Genomic DNA, 8,031 nt, shown 5'->3' with positions numbered 1-8,031 from the left:
AATAATAATAATAATACTTAGGGTTAGTGCATTATACATTTTCTACCATCAGCCCTTTGAGATGAGTACTTTTATGATCCCCATTTCATAGATGAACAAAAAAAGATGTAAGCAAGTTAAATAGCCTGCTTCAAGTAACAGAGCTGGAGTGTGTTGGCTCCAGAATTTGATCTCATATTCCTCTGACACCAGCCCTTATACCCTTAACTTCAGCATGACAAGCCCCATGAGGCACTCAGGTAGCACTTTGACCGCTCTGGACTCTCACCAGTTCACTTCATACCAGCCGTGGGACCACAGATGATTTACATCTGTGAGCTTCAGTTCCCTTGTTTGTAAAACTGGTAGAATGACTGTACAAGGTTCAGTGTGATTTGGACCCCAGTACATGTTGATTCCCTCCTATCTACGGAAATCCAAACTACACAGTGTAGGATTTTCAATTTCATGTCTCCAGAGAGCCCAAATCTCTGCAGTGGGCACAGATACCCTGTCTTGACCAGTCAGTCATCTCTGACGACAAGGATGTGAAGTCCTTACATGCTGGTATCCTCCAACAGTATTTCAGCAGAGTATCCAGGCAAAGATCAGTAGCCTATGCATCCTAAATTGCATGTGTAATTAGATAGAAAAAAGAACACACATGATGCGTATATATTTGTATATACAAAGATCAAAGGAAGAGAGGCCACCTCATCCTCATGCCTTCAAACACAGCCCTTAAAAACCTGGTCTCTGGTTCATCTTACTGTGACCCTTTAGATTACAGACAAAAGGGCCTCCCCATATCACCTTGGCTGCCTGCAGCTTCCCAGCTGTAGCTCTGTCTCACATCTTTTCCCTAGCAATGTCAAACTCAGGGTAAGAAAACAGGGACTGAGCTCCGACTCCACATATCTGCTCAGACTCTCTGAGGCTAGGTGTCTTCTTGAGTAACACAGAAACACTAGCCCCAGTTCTGTGCATGGAAATCAGGCAGGATAATGGCTTCTCAAGAGTTTTACATTAGTGTGGTTCAGATATAAGATATAAATGAGTATTTCACCTGTGGAATGAAAAGTCCTATAGAAGCAGGGACCATGCTTCTTGCATTTTGTAGCCCCCCATACACCCCATACATTGCCTCCTACTATATTGGTGCTTGATAGATACTATGCCTCCATGTACGTGCCAAAACCTGTGCTAGGAAATTGGAAATTGAAAGAGAAGCCACACTGGTATAAGAGAAAAAAAGAACATCAAGGCATTTCTCCTTTCTTTCCCTCAATCCTATTTTCATATCCCTGTGTCATTACTTTTGTGTCATTCTGTTTTATGAAAGAGCTTGGGGATAAACACATTGAATTTAAGCAAATAGACAATTTGTACAGAAGATCCAGAAGAGTCATCAAATGCAAACAGATCCATACAAGCAGTACTCTGACTTGTGTACACTTGAGCAGAGAGGAGAATGAAGAGGGAAGCTATGGGAAAGCGCTGATGGAAGAAGGTGGGTGGGTGGGTGAGAGAAAGCAGATGGGGAAAAGAGGCTGTGTGATACGTAGAGCTACCAAGATCTGCTGCAATGCCCAAGTTCAGCAGCAGTTGCAACACACTGGCAGAACACAAGAGGGAGAGGAAGCTCCATTCAGAGCCAGACAGAGGCAGCCTTCTTTCCCCCTGCTTTTCTCCTGTTCTGCAGGGTACCTGCACATCTAAGTCCAAGTGGAGAGCCGCCCATTGATGGTCAACTTCAGGGTGCTCTGTGCATTTTCTCTTATTTGTGAAGCAGTTGGCTCCAGGGATTGAGTGTTAGAGAGAAAACTAACAGTGATGATTTTTTTCTTCTGTTCCTTCCCAGGGGAGAAAAGCCTGATGCAGACTAGAGGAGAAGGAAACATATAGATAAAAAATATAAAATGAAGATAAATTAGAAAAAGAAAACACACAGTAGAGGGTGGACAACAAAGGGGTAAGATGTGTGTGTGTGTGTGTGTGTGTGTGTGTGTGTGTGTGTGCGCGCGCACGCGTGCTCTCAGACCCTTGAGGAGGGGAAATGACATGTAATGAAATCAGAAGGCAGGGTCTCTTTGACCTGTGGACTTTCTTTTACCCACCTGGAAAACTGACTGGGCTTGTTTGTTTATGGAAGTGAGGACTTCTGTGTCTTCGAACAGATGCACCAAATTAAAGTCCTGACAGGATGAAAGTGGCTGCGGTCCTATGTGGTCCAGAAGTCACCCTTTTGTCTAGCAGGCAAAGAGAGGACCCTTGCATGACTAAGAGCCTATGGGTAAGTGGGTCCCATTAAACTAAACAAAATACAGGCTAAAAGCTAATTCCATGCTAAATGGTAAAGACCCATAGCAAACTAATTTTTGGTTACTAACAATCGATTCAGAATAGAGAACATTTTGGAGTCCTGAACTGAATTCCTCATTTCACATCAGCAAGAATTTATTGTACATCTACTGTTTAAGCTATTTCTTCATGGCTTTAGTATGCTCTCAGCTCATGTGAGTGGAGGGAAGCTTGAAGTGAAGTGTTAGCTGTCCAGTCAGTGTAGGGTGAGCTAAAGATAAAATGGGGCAGATAGGCAAGCAGTCAGCTCCTGCTAACCCTAACCTTTCACCCCCACCCCCACCACTCATGTTTACACAGACTAGGAAGTAGTGGGTACTTAGCCAACAGCCCTTAAAGTCGGTGGTGCATGCCTATAATCACAAAGCTCTGGGAGACTGAGGCAAGAGGATCCAATTTCTAACCCAGCCTGGTTAACTTCACGAGGTCCTGTCTGAAAATAAAGTTTTTAAAAAGGAGTCAGATTGGGGATATATCTCCCTGCCAAGGTCCAAGGTTCAATCCCCAGTACTGCAGAAACAAAAGTTTTTTCTTCTTTTTCTACTCTCTCGGGCTATATCAATCTTTGTTATCCCTGAACTGGCCCTGGCTCTGGGATTATCTTCCTCAGGTAATGGAGCGACGACAGACAAGGCTGAGGAACACCCTCACATTCCTCAGGAATGGGGTTCAGGGCAGGCCCCTGGGGCTTCATTCTCACCTCTCAGGAAAGCAACCTCAACATCGGGGAGGAGCAAATTTATCCACATGCTCATTTATTCATGAATTCGTGCATCGGCTCTTGCTGGGAACATAACTTCTCACCAGCTAGGCAGATTCTCTGTCCCCTGGGCGGGGAAGGAGGACAGGCTTATATTCCAGTAGGAGAGCGGATACTTCCGGAGGAAAAGAGATGCTGTGCCACAAATGATTAGTACTGAGAAGAAAGAAGGCAGCAAAGGAGTAGCGAGTGCGGTGAAGGTGCGGGTAGAGGAAGCCAGCCGCAGAGGATTCTGTCCAAGTAGAGGGAAATGTACCTCAAAACTCTATAAGCCAGCTCGGCAGCCCTGATGAACAGACAGAGCTGTGGGAGCTGTCTGGTCTTGGTGAGCTCTGCAACCGCCTTCCCTCCAGCAAAGTCACTAGGAAGGCGGCTTTGCCAGGCCCATCCCTAGAGAGTCTGAGCTGGGGAGAGTGGTGGTAATGAGGGGCTGGGGCAGTAATCTGCATGTTTAACAACTGCTGGGTAATTCTCAGTCCACCTGGCCCTGCCCTCATACTGTTCTAGCAGATGGTGACATGGGGTTAATGACCAGGATCCCAGATTCAAACTCATTTTTATCCCATTAACTGGGCATTTATGATTTGGTCAATGCCTGTGTCAAATTGCAGCACCCGCAGCGGCAGGAGGAGGCCTCAGGAATGATTTGGCACAAACGAAAAACAAACAAAATAGTAGCTCAGAGATGCTACATGGTTTTCCAAAGGCCACACAGCAAATTAAGTCCACTCTAAAATCCAGGTCAATTGGCAGCTGAGACCCAAGGGTCCGCTCACTGTGGATTGGCTTCTGTATGTTTTGCCTGGAAAAAATAAAAAAATAAAAACAACTGTTGATAAAATCTCAATAAAGTACCTATTCAGTGTCTGCATTTGCCAAGTGTTCCATGAAGAAACTACATAGGAATAATTGTAAGGGGTGTTTTATTTATAAACCGAGCAACAGCAGGGAAACACTTTGGTTCCATAATAAATAGTTGATCCTTCACCCTTCTTTATGGCCATGCCAAGCCAAGAGGAAAAGTTGTATATTCCATTCCGAGTTTGAAATAACAACGCCATCTGTAGGTTGAAAAGAATGTCTGTCCCTCCCCCTGCCCCTAACTAGGAGGTGTTGGTGGCAAGGCCGGTATCTAGCACACAGTAAGTAGCAAATTAGCATTGTAGCTGATCCTGGCGCTCAGCTTCCTAACTCTGCTGCCTGTCACTCTTCACGAAGACTGCAGCCTGCTCTTGACCTTCCCCAGAAGTTGGGCTCTGGGCAGGGCCAGGATCCCCAGGGTTGGGAGAAGGGTCCCCCTCTTCAGATCTCAGAGCAGCAGCTTGAGTGTCACGGGGAGAAAGCATCCACATGTTCATTTATTCGTAAGCGAGCAAATGTGCCACGGCCAAAATCTGGGCACATGGGCTAATAGGGGGTTAAACTGACTAATTTGCAAATGAATTTATCTGGAAAGTTCTGTTGTGTTTAGTCATACACTTCACAAAAAAGACCATAATTATACGCAATTAGGGCAGTGCCTAAAAATCTGGGCCAAACAGGCCCACTCTGAACCTAATCCCTTGTGCCCTCTACACCCCCAACCCACCCCACCCCCCCGGCCCCAGAGCTAAGCAACTAGGTCCTGGGAATCTGGTTGAAGCAGGGAATGTGTAACCAACCATCTGAACAGCGCAAAAGCGTTTTTAAGGATCGTGCAATAGCTGATGTTTGTGTGGAAACCATAGCACTAATTGCAAAGGAGTCTTATCAATTAAAGAGGGCCCTTCAGAGAGCTGCGGAGAAACATTTTATTAGCCATCAGGTTGAATTGCTGTGCATGCATGCTGGATAATGGGGGTTGCATTATTTCTTGAAGAATATTCCACAACTCAAATGCTTTGTGTTTGAAGCTGAACCCTTGATGATTGTCAGCAGCATTGAGATCTTGTTGAAGTGTTTGCATTGGGCTTGTGAACTGTATCTCTGGGACTCGTCTATTCCTGGGGCTATCAGGCCTACACTTTTTTTGCTGTGGGATCTTAGGCAAGGTAGCTCTCCAACGGTCCTCAGCTTTACCATCTGTAAAATGGGTGTGGTGGTGATCTCGACATTTAATGGATTTAATTAAATATCAAGTACAGAGCTGGTTCCCATTATTGCAAACCACAACTGGCACTCTTCTCCTCTACCTCAATCCACCCTAAGTGTCTCCCACTCAGGAGAGCTTTAGTGCAGAAGTTTGGAAAGACCTTACTGCCATGGACAAGATGAAGCAGAGACAGAAGACTGCATTTCTCACTGGTCCTAGGAAATGACGACACTTTCTTTCAGGCATGCAGTGTGCTTGGTGCAAATAACACCTTCCAGAGTTTTAAATGGTTCCCCAATCACCTGGAAAAGAACACCAGAATCAACAAAGAACATTCTCTGAGTAGTCATCAAGAGAAAGTGTTAATTGCTAAGTGTCTAAATTGTACCAGATAATTTATAATCTTTATCTCATTTCCTTTGCACCGCAGCTCTAGGAGGGAAGCATTAGAAGCCCCACCAAACTGGAGGTTGGGAACATGGAAATTCACAGAAGTTTTCTAACTTCCTCCAAGGTCACAGAGAAAAAAGAGGCAGAGAAGACCGGACATATAAATTCCGGTGCAGGTCACTCTGTCCCATTACGCTGCCATATTGCTTGTATTCCTTAAAACCACGTGCCAGGGAGGTGAAGGAGCAGGAAATGAGCTTACACAGAGGAGAAGCACCGTTCTGAGATTCATCTCTGCACGCGGGAGAAGCACGTATGGTGTGAGAACTGAGAATGTGATTTTGAGAAGCGGTTGCTTGTGTTTGTGGAGGGCAGGTCTGAGCAGATGGGAGCGGGTGGAATGCAGCACGAGCAAAGGCTGGAGTTGGAAGGACCTAGAGGGGCCTGGGAATATCACGGGCCTATGAGCTACACTGCTTCTCTTGCTGACCATGTTGCTACACAGGGACTTGTGTGCTTGCCTCTCTCTGTCTCCGCCCCATTGAACCTTGAGTTGCCAGAGGTGGGGCATGTGTTTCATTCATCTTTGTCTCTGCAAACCCAGGGTAGTGCCTGGTACAGAGTTAAAGGTCAACGCACTAAGTAGGCGGGTGAGCCAAAGGTTGGTGAGATTAATCAGGGTAGTCTTCCTGTATGAGGGTGTTTTGAGCTGTGAAAACAAGTAGGCAACAAGGGCGTGACTGGAAGGACAGAAAGCGTAGGGCTGCTTCATGCATGTGAAAAACGTGTGTGTGTGTGTGTGTGTGTGTGTGTAACGTGAGTAGTGAGAGCACATACATTTGCTTCTTCTTAAATTTGGGAAGGGATTTTGGATTTGCTTTTTGAAATCTGATTTTTAGAGGCAATCATGCCAGGGTTCAAATCTCCATTCTGGCAGTTTTGATTGTATAACCCGGATGTAGTACCTTTGTGAGCCTCAGCTTCCCTTTTGGTACAATAGGAGTAAAACAAGAGGGCACACCTGTCAAGAGAGTTTCCTGGGACGAGTGAGATGATAAGACACCCTCACCTAAGTCCTGACACATGATACAGTCTCACTTAATTTTGGTGTTTCTGCTTTGAAAGCCTGTGTCCCCTTGAAGCATCCCTGGAGGAGAGGTCTTGGACCTCTAGGTTAGCAGACACCTGAGGTCAATCAATCTTTGTCTTTTGTGCCCACTGATAATGTTTTTATTATTGCACTCCCAGGATCAATAAACCACCAATGTCATGGCACATGTTGCCTTAGAGTGCATCCGGATGCCTGTCTCATTGGATCTTGTTTAGTAGATGGCCAAGGAGGATAGAAAAATGTTTCAGAATATAAACCCAGAGGGACATGAACATGATCTAAACTGCCTTCTCCACTGCCTTCCAACCAAGTTGTCACTTAAGCTTGGCAGGCCCTGGAGACCCCTGGTTGGTCCACCAGGGGACCTCCCTTCATGAAGCTTTGTCCCAGCATGGCAGTGTAGCTTGGGTTGGCCACTCACATTTTCTGCTCCTCTCCTCTGAGGATTCAGCATCATTGATTCAGGAGATTCCAGCCATTTGATCCCTGGTGTGGGGCAAGCAGGCAGGCCATACCCACCTGCTACCAGGAGCTGACTTCCATGGGGTTTTCAGGAAAAAGGAGATAGGTAGGCAGCTGAAAGCCCATTCTTTGCTCCCACCTATAGCTCCAGCTGGGCTTCCATCTGTCAGACCCTGGGACAGAACACACACACACACACACTCACACACACACACACACACACACACCTTTCTGTAGAGTAGGATGCAGGAATACAGCCAGCTCTACCTGGAGCCCCAGCTGTCTGTCTTTGTCAAACACAGACTCTCTTGACAGCCATGTAGGGATGGGGGCTACTTGTTGCTCTTTCTTCCTAGGGCCACTCTGGCTTTGCTGCCTCAAGAGAGCTTCTCACTATGTCCCTGGAATGTCCCCCCTCCGGCAGGCAGCAGAGGCTGTGGTTTTAGATGGCTGTCTTCTGTCCTTATTTTCAGCATCTCTCTCTTCTGGAGCCCCCAGGCTGGGTCTGACTGGGAGCTCACATTGGTGCAAAGGAACGCTGCTCCCACCCCCACACCTGGCTCAGGGTCGCTGAGCACCTGCCTTCCTGCCATCCGCGGGGGTAGGACGGCAGGTCCTCGGCTTGTTGCCCACCTTCTGGAGAACGCCCCTCTGCCCCCTGCAGCTCCCTCGGGAAAAGGCTAAAAAGAAACTTTCTCTGGGTCCCCAGCCCCCACCAGCGCTGTCTCCCCCTCCCGTCCCTGTCCTTCCCCTTCCCTGGTCACAGCCAGCGGGAGGCCAAGCGGCCTGAGCCAGGCGCCTCGCTGTACGCCGCCAGGTCTCTTACTCCTCCGGGAGGCGGAGAGGCTGGAGGCCGGGTCCGAGTCTCCCGCATCCATCGGTCCCCAGCCTCTCGGG

General features: G+C 47.2%; 1 long non-coding RNA gene across 1 annotated transcript in view; it reads right to left on the bottom strand.

The window, feature by feature from the left end:
- Positions 1 to 3,001: 3,001 nt before the first annotated feature.
- Positions 3,002 to 8,031, bottom strand: part of LOC117285870 — a 6,066-nt gene continuing 1,036 nt past the window's right edge. The window contains exons 2-3 of the long non-coding RNA XR_004516962.1: positions 5,332 to 5,473; positions 3,002 to 3,902 (exon numbers count right to left, since the gene is read on the bottom strand). This is a non-coding gene — a long non-coding RNA (uncharacterized LOC117285870). The remainder of the gene's footprint in view (positions 3,903 to 5,331; positions 5,474 to 8,031) is intronic.

The sequence above is a fragment of the Fukomys damarensis genome, unplaced genomic scaffold (genome assembly GCF_012274545.1).
Source record: "Fukomys damarensis isolate Sample0158 unplaced genomic scaffold, DMR_v1.0_HiC HiC_scaffold_13, whole genome shotgun sequence".
NCBI classification, from domain to species: Eukaryota; Metazoa; Chordata; class Mammalia; order Rodentia; family Bathyergidae; genus Fukomys; species Fukomys damarensis.
The sequence above is the reverse complement of the archived record's forward strand: the minus strand, read 5'-3'. Positions and strand labels throughout refer to the sequence as shown.